General features: G+C 44.7%; 1 protein-coding gene across 1 annotated transcript in view; it reads left to right on the forward strand.

Annotated features, from left to right (window-relative positions):
- LOC147672503 (peroxisomal reductase activating PPAR-gamma-like) overlaps window positions 1-12,848 on the forward strand; it is a gene marked incomplete at its 3' end in the record, with an annotated part of 88,733 nt that overhangs the window by 35,945 nt on the left and 39,940 nt on the right. The gene's annotated exons all lie outside the window — the stretch shown is intronic.

Raw genomic sequence — 12,848 nt, forward strand, 5'->3', positions numbered from 1 at the left:
AGTAGAGGATTCTCGCACTGGGACACCATAGGGATATCAACGGTAGGTGACCTATGGGAAAGGGGAGAGGTGGTCCCGTTTTCCAGATTGAAGGAGCTATACGAGCTGGGGAAGAGGGAATCATACAGATATGTTCAGATACGGCACGCACTCCTCACTGCCATCCCCCCTGAAACTGAGGTGCCTGAGTCGTCCCCGCTTGAGGACCGCCTCCTCACAGACTTCATGATTGAACGTGCGACCTCACTCACGTACCGTAAAATGCTCAATAACTTACCGGACCCGATGACACCATTGAAAGAGAAATGGGAGGGTGACGTAAATGAGATGGACGAACACGAATGGAATGAGGCGATGGCGTCGCCAAAAGAAGTGGGTCTCTCTGCAAGATTGCGACTGGTGCAACTCAAAATTCTACATAGTTTATTACACAAGGACCATGCTACACCGCATACACAGAGCACAACACCCTTACTGCCTTCGCGGGTGTGGGGAGGAGGGTACGTTCTTCCACACAATATGGGATTGCCCGCGTATCCAGGAATACTGGAGGCAAATAATGCGGACGATATCACCGACATTAGAGAACTCCCTAATCCCCGAGCCATGAAAATGCCTAATAAATGTTTGGGATCCTACTGAATTGTCCAGGCAGGGTCAAATATGGGCAACATTAGGTATGATGATAGCCAAGCGAGACATCGCACAGCGTTGGGGGGTGGCGGAAGTGCCAACGAAATCACAATGGTGTTTAAACATGGACAGGGTGATGGTGACGGAGAGGGCGGTGTACTCTGGCCGGGCCTGTCCGGGGAAATGGAACAAAATTTGGACTCCGTGGAATGTGTATAGAGGAGAGATCTCTGACCCTTTGCCGGAGGAGGACCAAGAACTATCAGATGAGGAGGGGGTGGAGGACTAGCAGACTCCCTGGATTCCACAGGGAAGGGTGACCACGGGTCGCGAATACAAACCAAGGACTTAGCTGAAGTCATAAAGGGACAAGAAGGGCGGGACACCTAGGGAGCTGCATCCAGGAGAGTTCCATTAATCATGTAGTTACGCTTTTGCGCAGTCCTGGAGAGAATTAGGATAGGTTGCACTAGAGGAGCGCTTCTTTACTCAGCTATTGCGAGACATTAATCTAAAATGAACGACCGCATTGTGATTCCTTTTGTTTCTGTATTGCTGTTTTTGTTAAAAAATAGAAAACCAAAAACCTGTATTGATCGGCGACATATTGCGAGCACTGTACCTTTTAGATTTTAGGTGGCGAGAAGTACGGCAAGAGAATGACATTTAGCTTGCTACTTTACCCTAATGCATTGTGGACGTATATTTGTGATAGCGGCCGGGCCTACGGGTTGTGGGCCAGCAGCTGTGTGCTAATTAACGGTACAATAAAGGTTTAAAAAAAAAAAAAAAAGTTTATTATTTCCCACCCTGGCTGCTGCCATTAGAGCCTCCCACACCCCCAGTTCCCACTAAGTTTTGGCTCTAAACAGAGTACCTTTGTATAGAAGTAGTGTGAGGTTGGCCTTGGATCCCCATACTAGTGACAATTAATCTGCGCACATTATAGTCTCTATCGTGCCTCTTAACAACCTCCATATCCACCGCCACATTTTTTTAAAGTAAATATATGTAATCGATACAGCTTTTTTGGGCAAGCCTTTTAAAGGTATGGGCACACCTACAGTCTGAATAGACCTACCATTACAGGCTCTTAAGCCAAATCAGAGAGATGACGCCAGCAACTGGCTGGCCACCATAGAAGTCCTTTTGATCGGTATGATGTCTAAATTTCGGATGCCCCAGGCGGTATCTTCCTCTTTGGTTATATTAAAATCGAGTGGGCCAAGAGGTTCAAAGGTAATATTAAAGTCTCCTGCAGCAACATACGGGATGTCATGTGATAGCACGTCTGTGTCCTCCTCCAAAATTGGATAGTGTGTTAGGCATACTATTCACCCCACTACACCTGTTATAAACATTGAAGATATTTAAGGTGGACCCCTCTCTCTCAAGCATGCTTCCCAGACTGTCTGTGGTATCTACGTGTAGCCTCTTAATTACACAGGCTAATGTGTTTAACCCAGATTATAAGGCCACCTGCAGGTGGACCCCTACCCTGTGATACAGCTGGACAGTGGAAGGTTGTATACCCTTAATCTATACAAGCTTCTTACACATGGTTTCTTGTAAGACACAAATATCAAAAGCATCCTTAAATGTTCCCCAATCAGTCAGCCACTTTCGCTGTCAGACCAACAATGTTCCAAGAGATACGATTCCAATTTGTAGATTGCGGCTTATGGGATATAGTTAGCGGAGAAAGATTCTCCATTGATGGTATCAGTCATTTTTTCGAGGCACCTATTCCCTTTTGTAGCCCCTAAGTTGGATCTGGCCCCTCCTTAGCATGGGGTGCTTTGGACTTTAAACGGATTAGGGTTTCTTGTAGACACATAAAACGCACCATCAAACCAATGATGGTGTCAGCCAGCTCACATGAGATCAATTTAACCCCCAAATAGTCAAGATCACTCTCTGGAAGGGTGAGGCGCTTCACTCCAACAATGTCCTGCCGAATGACGTAGAGGTATTTCCTTACATTGCTCAACCAATAAGTCACATTGTTGGTTAGTGGCTCGTTACCTTCTTTCACTCCTGGATGGAGCCTTGGAACATTGTGTTTGTAAATAGTGCCGCTTATGCTGCTGCCGCCCCCGGTCTGTGCTCCCATTTAGAAGGGATCGGTGGGGTACCAGAGGAGAAATCATAGGAAGTAGACCTCCCTGCACTTTGTGTAAAAATAATGCCCTGTTGCTCCTCGCAGTCCCCAGGCGCCTTACATCAGATCTTATATGCTGCGGAAGGGTTGAGGCGACGGGTCTTATGACTCCGGCCCCCCCAACTGGGTCCTGCTAACCCACACCACCCTGTAAACGGGTTTGTAGGACACCTTAGTTCTGAAGTTGGGGGGACAAGAGGCAAAGGTAGCCGTGGATTCAGCTGTGTACAAGTTGCATCTGAAATGGATAGCACAGGACCCATATCCACAGGGTGTGAGCTGCCCACTGACATTTGCCAGAGAAGGGGAGTTACTGAACTCTGAAAGTCGATTAAGTGAGTAATCTGGGCTCTCAGCAATGTTATTACGTCTACCAAGTCTGTAATAGCTTTAAGGAGTGCACATGTCAGGTCTGGAGGAGAAGGCGATTGACTCTCCAAGTTGTCTAAATCCCCCAAGGGTACTGATGCGACCTCCTTAACATTATCCAAACTAGCAAGATGGCATATCAATTAGGGTAGTAGCCACAGACAATGCAATCTCTATAGGGATCTCTGGTGCTTGCATGATATCTAAAGAAGCATTCGCCACACAGCCATTACTCGAGCCCGAGATTTAACTGATTCGAGGCTGCATGAGTGAAGCCCCCCCCCCTTTTTTTGTGTGAAGATTTCAGCCATAGGTCTTCCAGGCTCCACTACATTATTCGGCTGAGCGGGCGAGAGGCCATCTGGGGTTATTGACCATACAGCATTGATTCCACTTCTTCTATTTAGTGAAAATCTCTGCTAATGTATCGTTACTTTTTGCCACACTCGCCTTTTTCTTTGTGGTGGATGCCTGCATGGGTGTCTTCAGCGACTTCCTCTTCCCCATGTTTTGTCTGCTGAATACGTTGCTGTGACACTACCTAACTCCTCTGCCGAGTCCACTAGTAAATTAGGAAGATTAAAAAGTCCTACCTTCCTGGAGTTGGAGATGTCAGAGGGGTGACCCAACCCAGCCTCCTCCAGATGATGAAGGACGCAAGACTTGCCCGCCCTTTCTGCAAGCGTAGCCCAGGCGCATCCCACGTGCGAGGTACAGAAGCACTTTTTATAGTGCAGGTCCCTCCTGGTTCCTGCCCCCCACACCTGACCCAACTGGGAAACGTAGTCTTGCTGGTTCGGCTTCCTGTGCTGTGGAGTACAGAAGCACTTTTTGTATAGCAAAACCTCCTCACACCTGGGCAAACAGGCATGTAGTCCCACTGGTTTGGGGTACATTTTCTATCTGTTGGGTCAGTAAACTTATATATCCATTGCAGATATGTGTGTTTGCCCCTGTGGCCATAGATTTCAATCCCAGCTAGTACATTCATGCCTTGGTCCTTTTTGGATCAAGCCAAAACATTGAGACATGAATGTGTGTACATATTTACTGGTGATGTACCCCAGGACATTTTATCATCTGCCACCAGTCATCAGTTGTGTAATGCCCTGTACGTGGGGACTAGAGTCACCTATGTTAAAAGGTAGATGACTTAGACTGAACCATATCTCAATCATGGTCGAGTACTCTGCTGGAGAGCAATTTGCATGAAAACATGTAGAGCATCTATTCGGGAACTTGTAATGTGTCGATAAATAACCCTACCGTTGCCAAATCGCCGTTCTCTCTCTTGTAGTGATGTACCATAAGAGCTCCAGAGGACTTAGAATCATGGCATGTCATAACAAAATAATGACACAAGCGTTCACCCAGTCACCTAAATAATTTCATTCTGAGGTCTTGGAAATCTCATTTCAAGACCTATTTCATTAGTTCTGGTTTTCTTCCATTTTTGCTGATTTGTTAAGTAATAATGTATGCAATCTTATTAAGCTTTGACAATACATGGTTTCCGTATGAATTTAAAACACATAATCTCAAGGGTTCGCGTAGGACGTGTCATTTAAATAATAACAACAGGTCTATTCTTCTGCAACGTCACTGGTTGGAGAAACCGACATTCAAATACTTCCAAAGGTCGGAGGTCGCCAGGGATGCATTTCCCTCACGGCTGCACTGGGTTGTCCTCCAGAACCGTGAAAGTGACAGAGCTGAGTACAGCTCCTTGGCACGCGGCCATTTCCCAGTTTAAATCGGTCTGCCCTTGTGCCGAGAGAGCAGAGGGAGACCCCGCCACGAGACAGCCGTCGTCCCTGCCAAAGGCTACCCTGATCGGCTCTGCCACTGGTTCTTGGGGTGGGGGCAGCGCATCGACATCCCTCCGAAGGCGGGCAGGTGAGTGAGGTACCTGCGTTTCTTTCACGGCACCCCTGGGGTCAGCGGGAGGGGCAAAGGGCTTTCTCTTGGGTTGGCAGAGAGCTCGTGGGTCTGAAAATAGATCGGCGGCCACAGTTGCTTCCGTTTGTCAGTGATGCAGGTTTGTAAAAGTGGGTGCATGTGTCTGGTCACGTTTGAGTTTGGGGCGAGAGGACTTTATTTAAATGTTCTGCCATCTGTGCCGCACCTTTGCTTGCTGGATAGCGCCGCATGGTCTTCTGTGGCGCTTAAATTCCTATCCATTCCAGATTTATGTTTTAATGCAACTGCACTTGATTTCTGAATATGCGGCGGTAATAGAATGTTGCACTCTCATATTACGTTTAACACTTTCTGAGATTTATTTTTAATTTTCAGAAGTGGACAGATTTGGAACTGTCAGGAGTAATTTCGTGTTTTACTACACTGTATTAAACAACCACGTGCAATGTAATGACCTGCATTCAAAATTAGACTTCTTGTCTGAGCATAAAGCCACACATTTTTAACATTTGTTTTCAGGATTTATGACGTTAAGAACATAAAACGTTCATCATTATATCGACCTCTAAAGACTGAAGTGGCCCACACGGTTTTAGAACCCATGACCTTCAGGTCCAGCTGCTGGAGCAGCAAACACCAAGGCCAGTTTTATATGTGTTTTACTGTGTGGCTAAAACCCAGCTGTGTAAGTGAAGACTTCCAGGCTGAGTAGATGTTACTGAATAATGGGATTTGAGTTGTCTTCTAAAGTCTAGGCGCTGTAATTGTTCACGGTTTCTGTTTCAAGTGGTGTGGCGAGGCGCCAGAAGGATTCCCTCTATTTAAAGGTTAGGGGGAACCACAACATTTAGACACAGCAGTTACAAGTAGGAGTTTCAAGGGCGCTTCTGCTTAGGCCAGGGCCTGGTGCAAATATTTAATGGATGTGCAATTTTATAAAATATCTACTTGTCCTAGGGACTTGATGCTTCGTCAATCGACTTGCCCTGTAAAAAAAAATGTACTTGTACTTTTTGGTGCCATGCAGTATAGTGACAACTTGTGGCAACGTTATTATATCAGTGTTTTGTTAGTCTCCTCGATTATGTGTGGTTCTTAATCAGGGTCACTAAATTTGTGCGGCAGAGGAGGCCCAACTTATGCGGCAGGGTTGAACAAATGATGCAGCATAATGCACCACATTTTGTGGTAATATGACTTTATTATTTTGTAATTTTTACATCTGTTCGCAGTGTCTGTGAAAAGAGTTCACCTTATTAGTAACAAATTAACACACAGATACATCAATAAGCAACTTGAAGATGACCAGTCAAACTTTGCGAAAAGTGTTCCGGGTGCCCCAGGTACCCGAGTCACCATATTTTTTTGTGATTTTGGATTACTTTGAGCTAGAAACAATTTTTTTTGTTGAAATCTGCAAATCCAATGACCCTGATTAAGAGCCACACATACCCTCCATTATGCATTTTTTTCATTTCCTGACAGATATGACTTAACAATTCATGGCTTCACCACACATGTTATGCAATGGGTTGACCCTTACAACACATTGAATTTGATTGTGATTCTTATGTGTGTGTGTGTGTGTATATATATATATATATATATATATATGTTTGTGTGTGTATATATGTGTATATATATTATTTTTGGGGGGTAACCTTCCAGATTCCTGCTTTATCCTAACCTTCCTTGACCTCTTCTATCTCCTGAACTCTAAAAATCACTACTACCCATTACTTCTGCCCACCCCTACACTGTAACACTACATTATGCTTACCTCTTCCCGCAAAGAACCCTAAAAATCCCTACAACCCTTTATCTACCCACCCCTTAACCTTAAAAATAACCTTCCCTCTGCCAAATCCTAAACCCTAAAATTATCTTTAGCTCCTTTTACCTCTATTCACCTCCAAATTCTAAAATCACCCTGATCTCCCATAACATTACCTACCCCTACACCCCAGAATTGCCTTTATCACCCTTTCGATCTAACACAGCTAAACCCTAAAATTATCTTACACCCCTTTACCTCTATCCACTCCTAATTATACCCTTACCGGCCTCTATCTCTACCGCCCAATAACCCTAAAATCACCCCTCCCCTTACCTGGTACTAAATACCTTTTATTTTTTTTATCACACATAAGAAATTGTTGTTTTAAAAAAATAATATATATATATATATATACATATAAATACAGTGGTTGCCACCGAAGACTGGCTTTGGTTTGGACTCCGGCAGCCTTTAAAAGAGGTAATGTGAAGGAGCAACGTTGTTTGGAACATTACTTAATAAAAATATCTGTATCGGCATCACCCACTGGAGGGTCAAATTGAACTGGATACCTCACTACAAGTCGATACAAAAGGAGATGATGGACTGAGTGTTTGAGCAAATCAAACACTCACCCCCAGTCAACTGATCTGGGTTTAATCCATCACCATTCTTTAGCTCACTCAGCCACCCCAGTTCAGACATGGCCATATGCAAATCAGTCTGACCCTGTGCCTCATGGGAACAATCCAGCCCGAACTGCCAATCCATGTCTTCCCTGGACCGGAAACCAGCATCCTGGGACCGGTTTCGGATTCATAATACTCATCAGCCAGGCTATCTTGAATCCAGTGGCCAAGTGAGCAAGGGACTCACGTCTGAGCATACCCTGCCAACTTAGGGCGAACAAAGCGATACAGAAGGAGATGATGGACGGAGCATTTGAGTAAATCAAACACTCACCCCCAGTCAACTGATCTGGGTTTAATTCATCACCATTCTTTAGCTCACTCAGCCACCCCAGTTCAGACATGGCCATATGCAAATCAGTCTGACCCTGTGCCTCATGGGAACAGTCCAGCCCAAACTGCCAAGCCATGTCTTCCCTGGACCGGAAACAAGCATCCTGGGACCGGTTTCGGATTCATAATCCTCATTAGCCAGGCTATCTTGAATCCAGTGGCCAAGTGAGCAAGGGACTCACGTCTGAGCATACCCTGCCAACTTAGGGCGAACAAAGCGATACAAAAGGAGATGATGGACGGAGGGTTTGAGCAAATCAAACACTCACCCCCAGTCAACTGATCTGGGTTTAATCCATCACCATTCTTTAGCTCACTCAGCCACCCCAGTTCAGACATGGCCATATGCAAATCGGTCTGACCCTGTGCCTCATGGGAACCGTCCAGCCTGATCTGCCAAGCCATGTCTTCCCTGGACCAGAAATAAGCATCCTGGGACTGATTTCGGATTCATAATCCTCATCAGCCAGGCTATCTTGAATCCAGTGGCCAAGTGAGCAAGGGACTCATGTCTGAGCATACCCTGCCAACTTAGGGCGAACAAAGCGATACAAAAGAAGATGATGGACGGAGCGTTTGAGCAAATCAAACACTCACCCCAGTCAACTGAACTGGGTTTAATCCATCACCATTCTTTAGCTCACTCAGCCACCCCAGTTCAGACATGGCCATATGCAAATCAGTCTGACCCTGTGCCTCATGGGAACAGTCCAGCCCGAACTGCCAAGCCATGTCTTCCCTGGACCGGAAACAGCATACCCTGAGCATACCCTGCCAACTTGGCAGTTCGGGCTGGACTGTTCCCATAAGGCACAGGGTCAGAGCTGATTTGCATATAGCCAGTGTCTAACCCAGGGTGGTGTGGAGTGCAAAAAAACGATGGATTTAGGCCCAGATCCTTGTACTGGGGTGAATGTATGACATTGTTCTACATTCTGTCCATCAACTGTGTTTTTTGCAATTTTCACCCTGAGTGTGCTGGGTATACTCAGACGTGAGTCCCAGGCTCTCCACACCACTGGAGTCAAGCTATCCAGGCTGATGAAGGCTGATAGCCAGAAACCGGTCCTTGGATGCTTGATTCCGGTCTGGGAAAGATATGGCTTGGTAGTTCGGACTGGACTGTTCCCATGAGGCACAGGGTCAGAGCTGATTTGCATATAGCCAGTGTCTAACCCAGGGTGGTGTGGAGTGCAAAAAAACGATGGATTTAGGCCCAGATCCTTGTACTGGGGTGAATGTATGACATTGTTCTACATTCTGTCCATCAACTGTGTTTTTTTGCAATTTTCACCCCGAGTGTGCTGGGTATACTCAGACGTGAGTCCCAGGCTCTCCACACCACTGGAGTCAAGCTATCCAGGCTGATGAAGGCTGATAGCCAGAAACCGGTCCTTGGATGCTTGATTCCGGACTGGGAAAGATATGGCTTGGTAGTTCGGACTGGACTGTTCCCATGAGGCACAGGGTCAGAGCTGATTTGCATATAGCCAGTGTCTAACCCAGGGTGGTGTGGAGTGCAACAAAACGATGGATTTAGGCCCAGATCCTTGTACTGGGGTGAATGTATGACATTGTTCTACATTCTGTCCATCAACTGTGTTTTTTGCACATTCTAAAGAAGCATGTAGATGATATACTAAAAGAACAGAAGTAGAAAAAAATAAAACATGATGTAAGAAAGAGACTGGTGGTAACTGATTCTTACTGTACCCTGGGCTCTGCTAATAGGGACCAGTGCTCTGATTAAAAAGGTATTTGGTAATTAGGTGTAATTGAAGTTGACACTGACAGCCTACCTGTAAGTCCCTGGTATATGGTAGGACATTTAGGTTTAAAGGCCCAGCAGCATTGAAGCACTTAAGTTTGCACTGCTGTTTTGCCTGCTGTCATTTTGAAAGTCAGCCCTGTTTTTCAAGCTGTGGTTACATGGTAATTACATGCAAATTCAACTTTGGATTGAAAGGTACTTCAAAAGTATTAAACTACCTAACGTTTACATATAAGTCCCCCCTAAGGTCTACCCTAGGTGCCCCCAGAGTAGGCTGCCCTTTAAATATAAGTAGGGACATTTTAAAATGTTTTAAATGTCATGGTGAGGGAAACACTACCAATTTCGTTTTTCCTCCATTGTAGCATTTTAGTTCTATTGGCTCCTGTGGGAATGCTGTAATACAGTGTAACTATTGACAGGAGTTAGTTAAATAATAATTCTAGGACTTAAAAGATTGGTAGTGATACATCTAACAACTTGTCACTATTGAATTTATCATAGCTTATCCAGAAAATACGTTATAGAACTTTCTTTTCTGTGAGCTAAAATCCACCCTTCTAGCAGCCTCTCCTGATTGGCCAGCCCTTAAGAGGCGCAGTCAAACCGCTTTGATAAGGTGATAAGAGGCTTGCGCAGAGAGAGAGGTTATCTGATGGGGGGAGCTCGGCAGCTGCAGAGAACAGGCCAGAAAGGGGGGTTGGCTACAAAAACTGGGCTTCAAAGAGAACAGGACAGTAAGAAATACCTGCCTAGCATACCCCCTCTTCCTGTACTCCCCAGCCAGATGGGAGCCCCAAGAGAGGAATTTGCAGGAGGTCTGGAAGGGGAGTGTTAAAGGAAATGAGCTACACCAGTAGGTTGGCTTAGCCAGTTCTTACTCTCAAGGAGAGGAATTTTCCATCTGGAATTTTAAAGTACAATGCTTTGTGGGACAAGAATATGTCACACTTTGGAGGTAGCTGTCATGCTTTTGGTTGGCACCCTGTAACCCATTGGTCAGGGGTGCCCCCCTACTTGTCAGTCCAGAACATAGGATAAATATGTGAGCGCTACATAGCAACTCAGATCCGCTGCCTGAAACTACAAGGAGAATTACGGCCCTGCTGGAACCATGGCCTGCTCCAAGAGGACTGCACTCTGAATGACTGCACCTGCTGCACACTAAGGAACTACATCCCTAAGGATTTTGTCTTGCTCCCAAAAAGAGGAGTGAATTCTTTGAAAGCAACAGGTTAAAAAAGCTCCACATGCATCATCTTCCGCAAGAACCCATCTGACCACCTTCAGCGGTACTTTAAAGGATTTGGCCAGGTGCATTGTGGGAACTGTAGTTCCAATGTCGATGGAGCAACTGAGACTCTGAAACCTTGGATTTTGTTTGTGGACACTTTGAATCCCCAAAAAGAACGTCATGAAAACCTCCTGAAGTTGGGAGAATTTTCTAGAACTTTTGTGAAAAAGCTCCACAAGTGGACCGACCCAACATCGAGAGTCAAGCAGACTACGTCTAACCATAACCTGGCCAGGATTTCAGATGTTTGTCTCTGAAAGCTCGAGCTCAAGACTTCCAGGAGTGGACCGGGGGCTCCCGCTGAATGAAGCTGCTGCGTAGCCAGCCTCCGGAACATCGAGAGAAAATCCCACAGAAACTTTTTTTAAATTTCAACCCATGCCTCCCGCTTAGTGTATCTGACCAGGTCTCCATCACTGTCGGCCTCAAACTTTGCCTTTGTACCAGTCAAGAACGACCAAATGTCCCAAATTGACGCTATATGTTTTTAAGCACTAGAAAGTGTCTTTTCTTTAAAAATTCATATCTAGGGTGCCTATCTTGGATTTTTCTAGTTTTGGTGTCATTGCAAAGATTGAAATATTTCCTATTTTTATAAATTGGTGTGGGAGTCTTATTTTGTGTTGTGTCTTATTTAGTGTATTGGTGTTTTTAAATGTTTTGCACACCTGTCTCCTAAGTTAAGCCTGCCTGCTCGATGCCAGCTACAAAGGGTTGAGCAAAGAAATCATTTATTGAGACCTTGACTGAACCTTATATTGCGTTGATAGGTGCATAGTTACCCCTACCAATAATCGACCTTCCAGCACATGACCCAATCCAATCTTGGGGGGCATATGCATGCAATACAAAAATAAAATTAAACCTTGCAGCAGGTGATTGACTTTCAATGTCATTATACACAGTGTACCTTTTTTTAAGTTCCAACATAGCTGTCAATCTTACAAGTAACATGTTGACCATCTTCTAGTAGTAAAGACAATGATACACTCTGTGCAAATCGTTGCAAGATGGCAGCTGAGTAAATATTGTACTGGTTGACTATCTTTGGATGCTGAAGAGTATAGTGTATCACTGACATTCTGGTCCAAGGTGGCTAATATAATGCTTCTAAACATGATGGACATCTTGGAACGGTAAATCAATGCTACATGATTTGACAGTACAATTCCAAGATGACCACCAGTTTACAATAGTGGCTGCACAGGGAGCAGCACACACTTAAGATTAAAAGAGGCATAAGCAAGAGCCTGATAAAACTTTGTGAAAAGCAGCAGGATGTTCTAAAAAGGATCAAGAAACTAACAGGGACCTATAAAACAAAAAAGGGAAAGCTAAAAGATTGACAATCAGCCCAGACACTGAAAGACACTCACTTTCAGGTGACTGTCATATGTCATCAGGCCGCCTACCAGACCCTCCCATGAGGGTCTAGCAAGGATTATCACTGTGCAGATCTTTTACCATGAAGGTTTATCAAAGGAAGCAACTAACAACACATCTTTGCTTGCTACAGTAATCTGCAAGATTCCATGTAATACAGTGTAATATCAATTCACTCTTAAAGGGCTGTTGGCTGTAACATATAATTTTCATGATATATAAATTGGCCTACAGCCTCTGTTGTAATTTCTCATAAAAAACAAATCAAACCTATGGCATCTGACATAACATTTCCTAATAAACTATTCAGGCCTATAGCATTTACAATTGGCTTGTTACCATAAAAAACGTGAGCCTGGCATAATAAGCATAAGCAAAATAAAATACAGCTCCTCTTAAAACGGCAGAGCATGGATTCTCCAAGAACAGATCTAATCCCAGGGTTTGTAAAAGTGAGTCATTTACACCAAAAGCATGGCCTCCTAGGGTAATCTCTGAGATTCTATGTAACAGCATGT

Source organism: Lissotriton vulgaris, unplaced genomic scaffold (genome assembly GCF_964263255.1).
Source record: "Lissotriton vulgaris unplaced genomic scaffold, aLisVul1.2 SCAFFOLD_902, whole genome shotgun sequence".
Lineage (NCBI taxonomy): Eukaryota > Metazoa > Chordata > Amphibia > Caudata > Salamandridae > Lissotriton > Lissotriton vulgaris.